The 18,738-nt window shown below is 37.5% G+C and overlaps 1 protein-coding gene across 3 annotated transcripts in view; it reads left to right on the top strand.

Annotated features, from left to right (window-relative positions):
- The first annotated feature begins 5,098 nt into the window (after positions 1-5,098).
- The window catches only part of LOC131434660 (neuropeptide Y receptor type 2), a 231,705-nt gene continuing 218,065 nt past the window's right edge, over positions 5,099-18,738 (top strand). For 2 of the 3 annotated variants that reach the window (XM_058601614.1, XM_058601616.1), the window contains exon 1: positions 5,099-5,498. The gene's annotated coding sequence lies outside the window, so the exon portion shown is untranslated. Of the gene's footprint in view, positions 5,499-5,547; positions 5,704-18,738 lie in introns of those variants that run through there. The other variant, XM_058601618.1, reaches the window with a different exon arrangement.

Below are 18,738 nucleotides of genomic sequence, written 5' to 3'. Positions count from 1 at the left end.
TTCCTAAACATAATGCATAATTCTGCTGGGGTCACTGGTTGCTGTGTTTTCGTAAAAAGGTTTTTTTCTGTTAGTACTTTCGTTCTGAACCATGGTGCTGTACTCGGGCATGTGAAGGTAACTATCTCCGGTACAGTTAGGTCGAGTTTTTGTAAGGCGTGCTTTCCTCTTGATATGGCTGAGTTGGCTTCTTTGATTATGCAAGCTGCTGTTCCCCAGAGCTCTCCGCTGTCCTCCGTTTCGTCACTGGATGGGTTACTATCGTCACTGAGATTTCCTTCATTGCCGTTGGATTGGGAATGCTCCTATGATCGTTCTTAGTCCAGCGTTGTGAATCGTTTCTAGTCTTCTCAACGATACTTCACTCATACCGAAGATTACAGCTGCGGCGTATAATAACTTTTCGAGGACAGTGGCTCGATAAAATTTAAGCAGCGTGTGTCTATCTCCTCCCCAGTTTCTGGTTGCCACACTTCGTATAAATTTCCTATGTATCCTTTAGTTTTTCCAATGGATGCTTGGGCGGATTTTGGGGAATATTTGTTGAGTGATTTCGTTTTTTTGTTCTGCAGCATCATCTATTGTGTCGAATTTTATTATTGATTGGTACAATTCCCGGTTGGCGCTTTCGATTTTCCCTTTGGGGTGGCACTTGTGTTTTGTGATCTCTCCAGGTAGTGTAATGATCGTTGGTATATGGTCACTTCCATGGGAGTCACCGTATGTTGTACAGTCCAGTGATCCAGCAAGATCAGTTGAGCAGTAGGCTACATCGATGCAAGATAAGGTGCCGGTAGTGTGATTAACGTGGGTGGGTGCTCCGGTGTTTAGTACAGTTAGCTCGCACTCTTCCACAAAGTCCCTCATAATGTGTCCACGGGCGCTGATCCTGGGAGTACGAGAGGGTTTATCGTGAATACGACTTACTGTACTATGGGGCGCCTTTTCAAAATTTACCCTCTGAGAGAGTGATAAGTTTTTGATCGTGAATATCTCTTGTTGTATCTAACGAATCAACATAAATTTTGCTACATGCCATCGGAAATATGATCACAATTTTATGATAAATTTTTTAGTTGTGTGACATAATCTCAAACAGTTCAAAATCAAACTTTTTTGAAATGTTTGGTAAAAACGAGTATCAAAGAGGCGCGTTTGCCTTTCTCGTATTTCGAAAGCTCATAGCAGAGCGATCTGTGAAAGGATATATATAATCTAACTACCAATAGAATCGAAATTTTTCAACTTAAGCGTGTATAGCAACAGCATTGAAGTATTTCAATAGTACACTATTGAAAAACCTGTCTCAACCCATGCCAACACTAGCCAACACCAGAACAAAATATCTGCTGTTGTACAACAAATCGCTCGAGAAAAATGTTCCGAACAGTGCTTAATATCGTAGTGAGTTCCACAATTTGGTCTTTCTGAAAGGAAGGAATGAATCCCGTACAGCATCCTGATAGTTTCTTTCAATGAAATGCAAATCCAAAATGAAATAATCGACACTAAAATTCTGCATGCGAACGAAACCTCTTAACAAAAATTGGATCAGTTTGGATTCTATCGCCATTGCTAGCAGATGTATTGTGTGTCGTTTGCAAAGCTAGTTTCGCTTCCGACAAAAGCGATTACGTCACAGCTGCCAGTTGTTTGCATAGGTGAAAAAACAACGAAAAGAGGGCAACGGTGGAAAGCATCACACAAAATCAGCCGTTCTAATGGCTCCAAAAGTTTTCTAAAGAACTATTAGGATTTCTTGCTCGCAAATCGAAGGTAAATAAAGACTGCCCCAGAAAGTATGGACGCACTTTGATTTCGCTGTAAATAATTTACAAGTGTTAGATATTCAAATTTTATTCGATATACTGATAATATTAGACTACAACAACAGAATATTACTCTCAACATTTGCTACTTAGCCATTGAAGACTAGCTGGCGCACCTTCTTGCGAACGTTCCTCATTAAATTCCGTACAGACTTCTTGGTGACAAGTTTTGACACTTTTTTCCAATCGTTTTCGAACTGTTGAATGGTTTCGGCTGCCGAGACATGTTTCCTAAGATGTGTCTTCGTTAATGCCCAAAATTCCTCAATTGGTCGAAGTTGTGGGCAATTTGGTGGATTCATGTCTTTTGGGACGAAAGTGACATTTTTGGTAGTATACCATTCTACCGTTGATTTCGAGTAGTGGCACGAAGCAAGCTCTGGCCAGAAGACAACAGGATCCTTGTGGCTTCGAATCATGGGTAGAAGTCGTTTTAGTAAACATTCCTTGATGTATATTTCGCTGTTCATTGAAGCAGTGGTGATGAAGGGTTTCGAAATTTTACCGCAACTACAAATTGCTTGCCAGACCATAGCTCTCTTACCAAATTTTTCAACTTCGATCGATGTCTCGGACAGGTTTAACACTTGCCCTTCTCGCATCGTATAATATTGTGGTCCCGGCAAGGATTTGTAATCGAGTTTCACGTAGGTTTCGTCGTGCATGATTATGCAGTTCAAATTTCCAGCAAGAATCGTCTTGTACAGCTTTCGAACCCTCGGCCTGATCGACGCTTCTTGTTTTGGACTACGTTTTGGTTGTTTCTGCTTCTTATAGTTTCGAAGATTCAAACGTTCTTTAGCACGAAGAACATTAGACTTCGAAGTGCCCACTTTTTTGGCCACATCCCGAACTGAAACCTCCTTCTTTTGTTCGAACGCCTTCAGTATACGTTTATCCAACTGAGGGTTATCAGGACCTTTTTTTCGACCTGTTTTCGGTTTATCCTCAAAAGTGTTATCCTCACCGAACTTCCTGATTGCATTCCGCACGGCTTTTTCACTTACTCCTTCCATTTTTGCTATCTTTCTCAGTGACAGTCCGCGTTCTGTGCACCATTTGTACACAATTTTTCGACGTTGTTCTGCTGAAAGTCCACGCATTTCGAAACAAACTAATGAAAACGAACAAAAACTGCACAAGTGGTTAGAGAAGAGCGTGAACAATAGGACGCAGGCATAAATATTGACAGATTCTGAACCATTGCGAAATGGCAGCGATTTTTGGTTGCGTCCATACTTTCTGGGACAGTCTTTATTTGAAATCTTTTCATGTTTTATGACATGATCCGGTGACTTCTAATCATGGTGTGATGTCATAACATGAAAATAGAGGGTGATTTTTTTACTGGTATCTTGTTGGCAACATTTTTTTGTTGACAGATCACGCGAGAATCGTGTCTTGTGTCATTGTTAATCTTTTTCAGGTTGGTCCATAATTTAACCATGAATCGTCGTTTGGTCTATAATTAAGATTCACTTTTTTATCGAAAAATTGTATTCTGCGACGAAGCTCATTTCTGGTTGAATAGATACGTCAACTAGTAAAATTGCCGAATCTGGAGTGAAGACCAGCCAGAAGCATTGCAAGAGCTACCAGCGTATCTCAAAAAAGTTATTGTTTGGTTTGGATTATGGGCCGGTGGCATTATTCGTGAAATACCGGCAGATATGTTGGAGGGAATTAGCCAAAATTGGACCTTGCACAGGGGCCCGGGTTTGTGGTTCAATGCATAGGGCGCTGGTCTTACAAGCCAGTTGTCGTATGTTCGAGCCCTGACCTGGAAGGATTCTTAGTGTCAGTAGAATCCATAGTACTAGCCATGCAATGATTCTGTACACTAAGAATCGGCTGCGAAGTCTATTGAAACAGAAAGGCCAAATTCCACGGAAGGAAGAATTTTTAAAACTCGCGATATAGAAGATGACAATCCCGAAAAGCTTTAAAGTTGGACTCAAAACTATTGCAATTCATTCGTCATATGGCCATACGAATCGGTTTGGGTTATGCTGGTTCCGGCTCTGGAAGTAGCTTAAATAACCGTAAACTCTAAAGTGGAAATTACTTCGACATATCATGGAATGCTCAATCGATTATTACACTTTTAGATTCAAATTCGATCCGATTTGCAGTTTCGACATTACAGAGTAATGAGTGATTAAAATCCCAAATTGCCACTAAAAACGACGGACATTAGAATAATGTCATGAAAACTGAAACACCGAAGAATATTCATGCAAAAAACACATGCGGATTGATACAAAAAGGTATCATCTCACTGCTAGGTGGATTAAGCACGTTTTTTTGTACAATAATTCGAATGTATGAGAAAGGATTACTTGACTAAATATAAGCCAAATATTTTCATTTCCTTTCAGTGCTATGAATGCAAAAAGAAGTCCTAATTGTGGATACACTCCCATTAAATGTGTGATGATGAAAAAATACTTACATTCAGTCATGCCTACATTATATGTATCAAAAGTAACTTCCAAGAACGTTAGTCCAGCGCGGGTAAATATTTGTGCAAATAATTATTCCTAGCTGGTATTCCATGAAATTTTCGGACTCCCTCTCTCAGCCCAGTTATTCGCAGCGTAAAATCGTTGCCATTGAAAATAATACCATTTACTGTTTCGCGTACCAAACATAAATCTTATTTCTTCCGGCCAGCCACTGTTGCGACATCCGCTCACCCAAAAACTTACAGACCGCATGCGAAACTGAAATAGTCAAATGAAAAGCTTCTTTGGCGCATTAAAATGTTTGCCTTCTCGCTTGCGGATCGCCATCAGTAGCACAACCCAACGCGTCCGACCGGCTAGGAGGATGTGGATAAGCTGTTGATATCATTAGATTGCCGGAGGGATCCAGATGGGATTGAGTTACTCGATCCAGAGGGCGATCTGGCTTTCTCTCTGGTTTTCTATTTCGCTCTTTCTCTTTCTCTCTCGTTGAGCACAGGTATCGCGTGCACGTGTGGGTATCTGGCTATTGATATCAAGCCTAGGGCCAGTTATGCATAATAATAATAATAGAAAAAAAACCAGTGGGTGGCTGGGAGTCCGGGAAACCACTTGTTGAGTTTTGTTTTGGTTCCGCTAGAACGTCAACTCCGGTTTTCGCTCTCGGTTTTTCATTCTCTCGAAAGGATCTCATTTTAGCACAGTGCCATACCGGGGAGTTGATTTTAGTACTTGTTGAAATGTGTTCGAATGGTGATATCACTATCATAGCAACCGAAACACGTTCAGTATCGTTCCAGCGCGCGTTTCAATCGGTTTGGTGTAAAATCCACCGGAATAGCGAGACAAATAGAAAACCGTTTCAACTGTGTAACAGAATTAAAGACAGAGCTGCAGTGCTGTGCGATTGTCGGGCGAAAGAAGTTAATGTTATGTATTACTACAGTGTTTAAATTGTTCGTGTTTTGCATGTTTGAAACTTATCACAAAAATTAGAGTGTACAGTTTGCTTCGCATGAAAAGAAAACGAAGATTTTTTAGAATAGTTATCAGAAAAAAGAAATAAATTATTGTGTAATTAACGTGTGTCATATTGGAAAACAAGACGCTCTTAGGCATGGATACTTGCTTTCAAGACTCGGCGGTAAACGGAGAACGGAAATCCTCACACTGATTCGAGTTGTTAGGAACAAAAGATTAAACGGTTGGTAAAATTTTTATGAACTTTTTGATAGCTTCCGTTTTGTGATGAATGTGAAATTGTATCATTTCTATCCGAGACGAAAAAAACTGAACTTTCTTCAATCGTTGTACATTTGATCTTAAGTAATTAACGATGCATTTCAAGAAATCTGTGCAGAGAAAAGTTTGTGAGTGAACCGAAAAATGTATTTATTTTTCTGTAACCTGTAAGTCGACTTCAAAACAATATTTGAAATTTTTTTTAGAAGACTAAAACAAAATCTAGTCTAGTCATGCAAGATAAAATAAAGGTGTGAAAAATCGAATGTAGGACGGCTAGATAAATCGTTGCCTTTCATGCAACCTGTTTGAATTCAATTCCCGACTCTACAATTGGAACCGACTTCCCTATTTGGTACAAAACACAATGTATTCTAAACATTTAGGGGTTTTTTGGTTTGTACGTAAAGTACATATTTAGTTTCGATTTCTTCTCGTTTCGCCTTCGGCTCATCAGTGCTTAAAGCAGTTCAAATTGAACCGCCATCTCCGCCTAACAGTTTTTATTTTATTTTATTTTAAGCAGACGCAAAGTCCACACTATTTATGTGACCCTTTAAGGATATGACACTAGGTGTCGTATCCTATCTGACGTCTCGGACGAAAACAATGTATTCTATTCTTAGGAATTGAAAACTTTTTTCTAGTGTATATAATGAAGCATCACTTTGACTAGAATGATTTATCAGTGGTTCACTCAAAATGGATTCGTTAAAATCTATCAACCCAAGCTGAAAAACTGTTGCAGCAATATTCCAAAAATTCCTTATTTTTAATTACACGATCTAGGATCCAAAGCTAGGATCCAAAGGATCGATTTGCCGGATATTCGCTTCATGATGCATTCTATTAGGACACTTATTCGAAAAAAAACTATTAATTACGTGTATGTTTTTTGCTGTAGCAAATTTCTTAGTATGAAGACATAGTGGTAAACGTTAACAAAGCGAAACAAGTCAAGGAAGAATCTAAGTTCTTCGAATTCCAGGTCTAGATAGTTACGTGTTGAAGGAATATCATTATGGGTAACTTTATTGCCATTGAGCTGTTAAATCATATTCTAGTGTTTGAATCACTATTTTACTTCAAGAATTAGAAGTTTTGCTAATTCCAATAAATTGTTTTAGTATTAACTAAGACACTAATCAAATTAACATCAAATGTTTAGTTTAGTAACGTATTCAAAATAGAAACGCCACAGAAAAATTTAAAGATGTGTTTTGTTATTAATTTAATCGTTTTAATCTTAATTGTTTCAATTTTGAAAAATAGTTGAGCTTTATTTCCCAGTGTTTTATTGTTTAGAGTTCCGGTTGGATGTCCTATAATTTTCTCTTCGCAACCCATCTAAAAATCGGTGTGTCCATCCGTTCTCATATAGAAAGGTTATGCAATCACTGTGAAAAACGACTTTTGAACGGAGGCCCGGAGGGCCGAGTGTCATATACCATTCGACTCAGTTCGTCGAGATCACAAAATGTCTGTGTGTGTCAATGTCACTCAATTTTCTTAGAGATGACTGAACTGTTTTTCACAAACTCAGATTCAAATGAAAGTTCTTATAGCCCAATAGAATGCTGTTGAATTTTATCCCGATTCGACTTCCGGTTCCGGAATTACAGGGTGATATGCACCAAAAATCGGGGAACATTGCCCAGAGATCGCTGAACCGATTTTTACAAACTTAGGTTCAAACAAAAGGTCATGGTGCCAAAGCTTGCTATTGAATTTTATCTTTATCCGACTTCCGGTTCCAGAACTACAAGATAATATGTGCAAATCTATTAGAAAATGCGCACTCAACTTTCTCTGAAATTTCTTTACCGATTCTTGCAAACTAATATGCAAATAAAAGGACTTGAAGTTCTTTAACCCCCCATCTGACAGATATTTTTATACCTTCGGTCTGACAGATGGGTCTAGTCAGACCCCTATTCATTTACGTGTATTTTTTTTAATTATTTCGGTGTAAATTAGAAGTGTATTCATGTATGTATTATAAATGTTTATTTATTTATGTATTATCGATATATAAAATTGATGGTAAAAAAACGATAAAGGTCTGGCTGGACCCATCAGTCAGACAGAGGGTTAAAAAGTACCGGTATTACAGTGCGATAAGTGAAAAATTTCAATTTCTTGAGTATTTTTTCACAAGCGATGGCGAACCGAGGTGCAACTTGCTTGTTTAAAAAACTTACTGGTAAAATCATCCAGTTGTCAGACCTTGTTGGTTAGTGGATATATAAACCTGCTTTGCTGCTATTACTTTCCGGTTTCCGGTTCCGAAAACACCGATAATAGTGAAGAAATGTTCCAAAAACGGAACGTACTTCGATTCATCAGTAACGGTTAAACCGATTTTCATAACTTATTATTAAAATTAAAGCTCTCATTGTGTAATTTCATTCAGATTCGACTTCCAATTACGAAATTATATGGCGATGAAACATTCAAATCGTCATACAAAATGATGATGCAAAATCGTGCACGTGCAGGTACGGAAGAATAAAGCACTATCGTCCTTCGAACTATTTCTTTTTACCATGACCAAGGCCACCATATTTCTATTTTATCGCAAGATATTTTTGAAAACATAAAGAATTACGCTAAAATAATTGCAAAAAAGTTAATACAGATAAACCGCCATTAGCATATGGGACCGTTTGTAATGTTTACTATGCTTGATATTCTTTTTTATTTAATTTGTACCTACTTGTTAGTATTATCACAAAATCATGATAACGATTCTATTCTATAAAAGTGTAGTTATTGACTTTCTCATATAGAAACCCAAATGTCTCTGTGTGGGTATGTGTGTATGTAACAAAAATATGCACTCGATTTTCTCTGAGATGGCTGGACTGATTGTCACAAACTTAGATTAAGGGCTGAGGACAGTACCGTATAGTGGTAGGTTTTTTGCTATTTTCCTGTTTCAAATTAAATTTTCTTGGAAACGGTGAAGAATGTAGAAAAATCCTGACAATGTCTTCGAAATTTAGTTGAGAATATTCTGTGAAATTTTCAGAATGATTCATTGAGTTTAGCGGTCGTGTTGTAATTTTTTCTGACTGAAGAACTGCAGAAAAATGGAACGCTCGGAAATGCATACCTCTACTTGTTCATCGAATATCTCGGCTTTGAAGGCTTGTATCATAGATCTACCGTGACAAAGTCTAGATAATTTATTTTAGATGCGATTAGTACATAAAAACATTTATGTTATCGCGATAAAAATAAAGTCTTGTATTTCTCTGTGAAACAAAGTCAGTTTCAATGCATCCGCCATTTTCTTCGCTTTGGGTTCCTGATAGAATTCTTAAAAAGAAGAGAGAAATAAAATTGGCTCGACAAGGCTGCCGAACACACAGACATTCTATCTTTGTTCTAAGTTTTTCATTGTTCATTGGAATCCATGTAATGTCCAACCCATACGATAGAATAATGTGATGAAACTTCTCATTAAAATAATAAAATGTATACAAGAGAAATACGATGCGCAAAGGGGATTGAGCGAGCCACGTGGTCGATTTAAAACTCAACACGTGACCCTCTGTCCTCAGACCTTAAAATGAAAGGTCTCTTGGTCCCATAGCCTGCTATTGAATTTTACTTGGGTCCTTCCGGTTCGAGAATAACTGGGTAAAATGTGCAAACAAAAACTCGATAACTTTAATTATTATTAATTTTTTTTATTTAATTGATTTTCTGTAAAATGGCAGCCTTTTGAAAATAAGATCGCATTTTTTCATCACAAAATTGTTCATAAAAAATATTCACAATTGTCAAAAAACCCTACGTACCTCTGTGGAGATAACTATCGAGAATATTCTGTAAAATTTTTGAATCGATTGATCAAGATTTACTTGACTTATGTTTCCGGCCGTCAAAATGCAGCACTTTCGCGGAAATGCCGCCAAGCTGCCATTTTGTTTTTCAATTTTTAAAAGTGATCATTATTTTGTACCTGAATATACATATTAAAAAAGTGATTTATACAAAATTCGGATTACTACATTTTTTGGATCCCATAACAATTCCCCAAAAAAGTCTTCTTTTTTTCTACAGTGGTGTAACCCCTTTAATAATAAGTTAGATTTATAGTAAAATTGTGTCATTTTTGACGATTATATATGTCGGTCTCAGAAGACGTAAATTTACACGTTTTTTTGCTACACAGACATAAATAATGAAATTTATACGACATGTTAATCAATAGTAATATGGAATAGATATGGGTTGAATCGAAAGTTTGGTTGAAAACCATCAGTGATGAAAACTAAATTGGAATTTTTGGAATTGGTCGGGCAGATTCTTCACCAAGTTGAATTTAATTCTGTCCAACCCAGGAGCGTTATTGTTACAAGACATAAGTGCTATGGAAAATTCTATCATTGAAAAGGGACTATCAATGGAATCATCATTAGAAGAAGACTCCCTAATAATGCTATGCGTAGGAACAGAATCTGGACAAACTTTCCTCGCAAAATCAAATATCCATCGATTCGAGTATTCCTCACTCTCATTTCCTAGGTTACGATTCCTGATTCGTCTGGCCGTATTCCAAAGAGTGCTCATTGAGGTTTCTCTTGACAAACCTTCGACCAATAGTTACATTTCTTGGCCCGAAGTAAGCTCTTATACTTGGTTTCGAAAGTCAAGAATTTTTCAAAATTCTGAGGAGTTCCTCCTTCTCGTTTTGAAAACGTCTTGAAAGCATTTTGTTTCACGTGTTTAGCATCTGAGCACTCCAAGGGTTTGGGGGCCTTCTGTTAGACGATGGGCCAAGAAATCGTTTGGTTTGGGCTTGTTCTGCGGCCTCCAGAATCGAACAAACAAGGAAGTCACATTCTTCAAGTGGGGGGAGCTCTTCCATTGCGTTCAAGGTACTTGAGATACTACTTTGGTATTTAATCCAGTCAATATTGTTTGTCATATCATATGGAATATTAACTGAATTAGCAATGTCTTTGTTACTGCTAATTGAGATGATGATTGGAAAATGATCGCTACCGTATAAATCAGGAAATACTTTCCAGGTGCAATCTAGTCGTATGGAAGTCGAGCAAAGAGATAAATCTAATGCACCTGGACGTGCAGGAGGTCTTGGAATCCGTGTCATGCTACCCATAGTTAATACCGTCATGCTAAAATTGTCGCAAATATTATATATTAAAGATGATCTGCTATCATTGTAAACGGAACCTCACATCATTCCGTGTGAATTGAAATCTCCCAGAATCAATCTTGGAGCAGGGAGGGCTTCGACCATTTCATTAAGCTGTCGTTGTCTTGAGCTCTTGGAGGAATATATACCGAAACAATGCAAATGTCCTTTCCTTTAATGCTTATTTGACAAGCAACAACTTCTATACTAGAAGTCTAAGGAATGCTTAATCTATAAAAGAAATAACATTTCTTAATTCCTAAAAGCACTTAACCATACGGAGAGTCTCTATCGAGACGTATAATGTTGAAGTCATTAAATTTTAAGGCTATGTTTGATGTAAGCCATGTTTCGCACAAAGCAAATACATCACATTTTTAACTATGCAACAAAACTTTAAATGAATCAAGTTTTGGCATGATGCTTCGACAATTCCACTGCAGGACAGTGATTGGATCATTTGCGGCGGAAGAAAAATTATCCATCAAATGATACAAAACCTGAGAGAACTGGCCATTGAGCTGATAACTGTTTCAAAAAAGTTCTAGCTATTGGAAGGAATGTCGTTATGATGGTCTTCAGAAATATTGAATGCTGCGAAAATCCATTCTACAATTTCCGAAAACTCTAGTAATCCTGATGGTGGCTGTGAAACGGAGCCTACTGGATTATTGTCTTTTCTTGTGCTAGTTCCTGGATTGGTTTGTGAATTTGACAAACCAGGAGGCACAGTTTTTGGTTTTAAATTTGGCTTTTTAGATTTAACACGGGTAGCTTTTTTGGTATTTTGTGGTTTGTTAATCTCCTCTTAACAGACCCTTGAGGAATGACAAACGAGGTATCTTCACTATTTCCGTCAGAGTCAGATTTCTCTGGCCCTGCAAGATTTAAAAAACCGTTTTCGGTTTCCAAAGGTGGGACATAAATGATCGTTTTAAGCATGTCTGCATATGTGCGCTTAAACCGTGCTTTTAAAGAAAGCTTCATTTTGTCTTTACGCAACTTAAATGCAGCGCAACTTAAATACTGAAAGATCATCATGAGGATTCTTCCCACAATAAACACATTTTTCAATATCTTTATCGCAAAGATCATCCTTATGAGGCATTTTATGCATTTAGATTTATTACTACAATAAGTAGCTGTATGTCCGAATTTTTTACAGTTCGTGCAATTCATAACGGTACGAAAGGTACGAAAAGCCGAACAGGAAGACGAATTTTATCGATATAGACATGGCTAGGCAACGCAGATCCGGCAAATGTTAATCGAAACGAATCTGAGGGCCGATAAGACTAAATTCTATCGTCAATAGATGCTGAGTACAATTGCTTGCACTCGAGTATCTTAACTACCTCAAGCATGGAGTTTTTGAAACGACCAACTCCATTTTTAAGTAAACCATCGGCTGTCAGTTATAAGAGAAATAAAAAAATAAAATTAAATTAAATCTACCTTGTTGCTGTTGTCTCTGTTCCTCTATCGGAAAGAACGGTGTGAAGCTCATCCAACGATTTCCAATTGGCAGTCTTCTGTCGTTTTCTGCTATCTCAATTGCTCTGCAGTCGTTGTGGTCACCACTGAACTTGATGTGCTGTCTGTACCTGTCCCCAGGTACAGTGCTGTTGCTCTTGGTGGCGATAAAATGTGATCCTTGCAGTGCTACACTCACGATATTTGTCGTCTCTTTCGATCCTACGCAGCGTACAAATTCTGGTATCTGGTAGATCAGTGTATGCTCAAACAAAGTTTTTGGTCTTATTGAAAATTCAAATAAAAGTTTTTTGAAGAATCCCTTAGTAATATTCTTGAAAACATTAGTTATATGAGAAAAACATAATTTCATGACTAGGTGGATTAAACATGTTTTTATTATTGTTATTAAATACTAGTATTTCATTCCACAAAGTGACTAACTGATCCTTAATCTTAATGTGAGTCTGTTCTGTTCTACTAACAAAATGTTTGCTATTACATATATGCCTTTGTCTATTTATTCCAAGTAACTATGAAACACAAACTATCGTCCAATAAATATTTATCTAAACTTCAAAATAATCCAAATTGGCTACTGCGTCCTTTTAATCTTCCTGTTTTTGGTTTATGAATTATATGATAACATGTTGATTCTGTTCTGTTTGATCATTCGTGAGCTGTCATTTACCTCCATATATTTTACAATGCAGTAGACGCAGGGTAGTTTATGAGTTGCTTTAGGGCGGGATTCGTATTTATGTTCGAAGGGTAATCATTGAAGACGACAAGAGCAGAAGATAGGGAAAAAAACCCTGCTGATGCTTTCTATCATCTTACAATAGCGTGTATCAACTATTTAGCTTAACAACTCACAAAGTAAAACACTTTAATGGAACACGTCTTTCCGGTAAAGCTAGGAGTGTGTTTATACAGTTTGTGTGACAGTTCAACTCTAATCGAAGACAAATAAATCAATATTTAAGGGAAAGACAAACAATGCGCTGACAATGGGCGGACTACTTTCCCCTACCTATGTTTACTAATGGACTAATCTCCATTACGAAGAATTTCATAATGCAACTAACTCATAAGATGTAGTCGTTGGAACGATGTCGCTTAACAGTCCCATCTTCTCGGTTCATGTGGGTGGAGTATTTACTTCTTTGAGCAAAGTACACTGAGCCATGCCTCCTGTTGGGACCTTCCTGCAGTGTTTAGTTGATTATGTTCAGTGGATAATGATTGATCGACTCATAAAGTAAAGGCATTACAATTAATGGTTGTTTTGTTAGTTCCTATATTTCACTCGGAAGTTCCAGTAAACTTGTATTTTTTTGTTGAGTATATTCTTCCTACCATTTTTAGGGAATCCTCTGTAAGCTTGCTTAACATATAAAAAAAAGACGCTGAACAGAACAAATCACTTCGCAAAGATGACTTATGATATTTGATTTTTACCTTTCTCTATAGAAAGGTAATAGAATTGCTGAACACTGACTTTCGAACGGTGTTTTGGAGATCCATAGTGTTATATAACATTCGACTCAGATCGACGAGATCGGAAAATGTCTGTGTGTATGTACCTTTCAGATATTTTTTACCGCTCAATTATGTCAGAGCTGACTGAACCTATTTTTAACAAGTTTTGGCTCTTTTGAAATCGACCATTGAACTAGCTCGAAAATCAAATGGCTGTCACTTCTGGCTCCGGAGATATGGTAATATGCAATCTCATATGCTACGTAACCGCTAAATCTCAGTAGTTTTAAATGCGCGGAGATGCCTAAATCGATTTCGAACAGATTAGACTGGTTTGAAAGCTACTATTATGAGCATCGAAAAGTTCACAATACTAGTAAAGAGTGTAACGATAAGTAGTTAGCAACATTCAAACAGTTATTACTCTGAAATGGCTTAATTTTTTGCAGCGTGTTTTGCGGTGACATGTTTGTTAACATGTCAATAACAGCTGCGCAATCGATTGGTTTCGGTACGGTTCATCGTTTCAATGATGAGTCGAATTGATCCGGAAACGCGAAAGAAAATTCTGCACACTTGGTGCTCAGAAAGTGGTGTGACGTACAACGAAATTGCAAAACGAGTGAAAGTGCACCACACCAGTGTCAAAAATATTATCGAGAAGTTTGGTAAGACCCTTTCCAAGAAGGATTTGCCCCGATGCGGTAGGAAAACGGGTCTCAGCCAGCCCGGCCGGTACTTAAAAGTGATTGAGTACATCAGGAAAAACCCATCGGCGTCGACGCGGGATTTGGTCAAGCAGTGCAACACCAGTATCGGGATGATTCAACGGATCAAAGTTCGGAACTCCCTGAAAACGTACAAGAAACAGAAGGTGCCGAAAAAGTCCCTGGTACAGCAAGTTCAGGTCAAAACAAGAGCGCGAAAATTGTATAACCGGATTCTACAGAATAAGGACGGATGCATCCGGATCGACGACGAAACCTACGCCAAGGGAGACTCTCGAGCGTTGCTTGGACCGCAATATTATACGAAATCGGTGTACCAGGACCTGGACGACGCTGACACCACGGTGGCGATGGAAAAGTTAGGGCAGAAGGTGTTGGTCTGGCAAGCAATTTGTACCTGTGGTTTGCGGTCGTCGATTTTCTTCACGAAGGGCACAATTAACGCCAAGGTGTATGAGGAAGAATGTTTGAAGAAGAGAATGCTGCCACTGTACAGAAAGCATAAGGCTCCTCCTCTCTTCTGGACGGATTTGGCTTCAGCCCACTACGCCAACTCCGTTCTACAGTGTTTGTCAAAAAATAATGTACAATTCGTGGAAAAGGACATCAACCCATCGAACTGCCCGGATCTTCGGCCAATTGAAAGGTATTGGGCAATTGTCAAGCGACACTTTCGGTAGGAAGGTACAGTGTCCCAAAACATGCAGGAGTTAAAAAAAACTGGACAGCTGAAACCAGAAAAGTCACAAAAGTAACTGTGCAGAATTTAATGAAGAATGTGAAGTCCAAAGTGCGAGCGTTTCACAGAAACTAGAATTTTCTTCAATATAATCAGTGAAATGCATAAAAATGTAATTTTTCTACAATATATCGAAAACTGATGTCAAAATATGTTTTTTTTGCTTTTTTATTCAATAATCAATGTTGCTAACTACTTTTCGATACACTCCTTATACTAGTAGAAGAGTATTTTCTTGAGAAACGGAGGCACAAGAAGAAATTCTACAAAACTATTCTCCCATTGGACAGTGTTAAAATAGGAAAATTCTCCTATTGAAAACATTCTACCCCAAACGAATATTTTATGAAGGTTATCATTTCAGTTTTATTCACAGATTCGTCTAATCAGAAGTGTTAATGCGTTATAGAAGTGCAATCGAAGAACCATAAATACATAATTGAATTCTGTTTCACTTTTAAAGAAGATAAGGATACAAAATATTTTAGAATGTCAGAATGTCACAGCCAATTATTCGAGGACAATTTTCTTTTTACCACAAATTGTGGGAAATCTATAAATTTGGAAAAAATTTCACAAAAGTGGTTTTATTGGTGTTTTCCAGTCAAAACACTTGAGTGATTCTCAACGCATCGTGTTAGAGAAAAAATGTGAAATGTCGTATTAAAATGCTGTGCAGTTATTATTATATTACACACTTCGAAAATACCCTGTGAATTGAAATCTTCTAAGATGCACATAAATGGACATTCAAGCTTTTTCCAAAAAACTATGTTAGGCATAAGTGTGTTAAGTAAAAATCCATTAAAAATCACCGTTGCTCACGACTTTGCACGCATGAGTTAATAAGAAAGCTGCTCGAAGCGCCTCTACAGGAGAAATGCTACTTGGTGATTGCTTTTTAAAACAGCTGTTAAATTTCTTGCACAAATTGAAATCTCTATTTGGATGTCTGTTCTCTGTGATGGAGCGTCGCAACTCACGCAAATCTACGTACAAGAACATGTAATATTGTGTGATTTGAAAATTCCATGACATGAAATTTATTGAATTCGCAAGAAATATACTGAGAGCGACCGCCGCGACTTGAACCGAGAATCATTGAATCATGAATACGTCCGTTAATTGACTGAGCCACAGAAGCACACATCTGCTTGGTTGGTAGTTGGTGCATATAAATTCAAACAGTTGCACTTTTTTGCCGAATGCCAATTACTAGAAACCAGTAAAATTCATGCTAATCCAACATTAAGTCATATGAATTGCATCGTATGAGAAATTAGGCTATCGGTAAACTTGAAATTTTTTGAGTGTGTTTATATCATAAATTATTATGAATACTTGGCGTTTGGATGTCCAAATTTAGAACGTGGAAATTTCCCAATATGTTTTGCGTCCCCCAAGCTTTTTCAATCTAAGCTATGAAGTCATCCAATTTTCTAAGATACCTAAGGGTAATGTCAGAGACATAACTGGATAACGTGAAGAGGAATAAAACTGACTTATTTTTTTCACACTTTTCCACACGCCTACTAGTTGACTTTGGCAAACTTTCAACGCGTTACGAAGTTCTGTATGGGACAAGACCAGTTAAATCAAAAATGCAATGTTCAAATTTATTCATAAATTCATAAAATCAACAACAGATCATTTTTACCGATCTAGAATTTCTCGATTTAGGCTGGGAATTAATACGATATTAATTTCGATAACTTACTTGTCAAACTCGTCTCGTAAATACTAGTCGTATAGCGAATTTAGAGAATATCCACAAGCCGAATTTAGAAATTCTAAAACTATGTCCTCGCCAAGCGTGAACAAAATATAGTTATAACTCCTTTAACAATTTATGAGAAATGTTAAAATATTATTCACTTATATACTGACATGATATGCGCTTCAGAAACTATATATTTTTAGTACACGTCTTACAAGCCAGTCCTAATTTCATATAAGAAGATCTTGTTTGAATGTTATTCAGCTCTTTTATAAAATGTTCAATTTATACAATAATACAATAATCAGGTAGGTGATGTACATACATTTGTGTTGTACGCATGTATTTGTGATGGTTTTTTATGCTCAGATCGCAGCTGCTGTGCTTTTGGCTGTCAGCTTTCGATTCTTTACTTGTTTGTGTGGATGAAATTCTGCGTTTTCAAAATGTCGCGTATTGAAAAGAAAGTGGAAGTTCTGGACACATGGCTAAGTGAGAAGGGTATTACTATGCGAAAATTTGCGAAGCGGTTAGGAATTCATCATGCCAGTGTTAAAAACATACTTTATAAGGCAAGGAAGGAAGAGGCAGAAAACCCGGTTCTTCCAACCCGAAACTGGACCAGAAAGTTGTATCTCTAATCATGAAGAACAAATCCATGTCAATACGTGATTTTTCCAAAACAACAGGAACGAGTGTCAGAATGGTCCAGCGTATCAAGAGGCGAAATCACTTAAAGACCTACAAGAAGCAGAAAATCTAGGAACAAAGTGTAAAACAGAAGAAGCAAGCAGCAACAAGGGCCCGGAAATTGTATTCGCGTCTTTTGCAGGGTCCGGATGCATGCGTTCCGATGGACGATGACGATGGATTCAAAAACCCTTCCAGGTACACAATACTTTACTGTCGTCGTTGGGGAGGATGTGAGCGATGCGGACAGGTCGATTCAAGTGGAGAAATTCGGTCGAAAGGTACTGGTATGTCAAGCAATATGTTCCTGTGGTTTTTTACACTACCGGAACTATAAATGCAGAAATCTATCGATCTGAGTGTTTCCAGAAGAGATTGCTGCCTTTATATAAGAAGTATAGTACACCTCCACTGTTTTGGCTGGATTTGCCGTCGGCTCACTATGCCAAAACCACTCTCAATTGGTTTGCGGAAAATGGTATACATTTCGTTGAGAAAAATATCAATCCACCAAATTGGCCTCAGCTTCGACCCATCGAATGTTACTGGGCAATCGTGAAGAGGGTCTTCAAGAAGACTGGTTAGGCAGCTGGAAACATGCAGGAGTTCAAAAAAATTTGGGCTCAAGCGTCTGAAAAATGCGATGCAACACTTGTCCGGAACTTGATGAAGAGCGTTCGATCAAAAGTTCGAAAACTTGTAAAGGAATAACATAAATTTCATCCGGTTTTCTTTGTGCTCAAGTTTAACCTCGTACAATAAAGGATCAATTTTTAGTTTGAATAAAGTATCGTTTTTTATCATAATTTAAAAGAAAAATTTGTGGATAGCTTATTTTCGATACACTCCTTATAGTAAAGTAAGTCGTATCCACGAAAAAGTTTAAAATAATAATTATGTCTGTAAACTAGATGGATCTAGCAGTAAATTTTATATTCATGTGCACCTCGTTTCGCCATCGCTTGCGAAAAATACTCATGAAATTGAAAATTTTTACTAAATGTAATACCGGAACCGGAAGTCGGATCTGTATCAAATTTTCGGGAACTTTTAAAAGCATTTCAATACCTTTCGTTTGCATCTTAGTTTGTAAATATCGAAAAGAATGTTCCGAGAAAATTGAGTTCGCATTTTCTCATAGATTTGCACATATTGCCTTGTAATTCCGGAACCAGAAGTTGGATAAAGATAAAATTCAATAGC

Source organism: Malaya genurostris, chromosome 3, assembly GCF_030247185.1.
Source record: "Malaya genurostris strain Urasoe2022 chromosome 3, Malgen_1.1, whole genome shotgun sequence".
NCBI lineage: Eukaryota > Metazoa > Arthropoda > Insecta > Diptera > Culicidae > Malaya > Malaya genurostris.
Note: the sequence above shows the minus strand (reverse complement) of the source record. Positions and strands in the feature narration are given on the sequence as shown.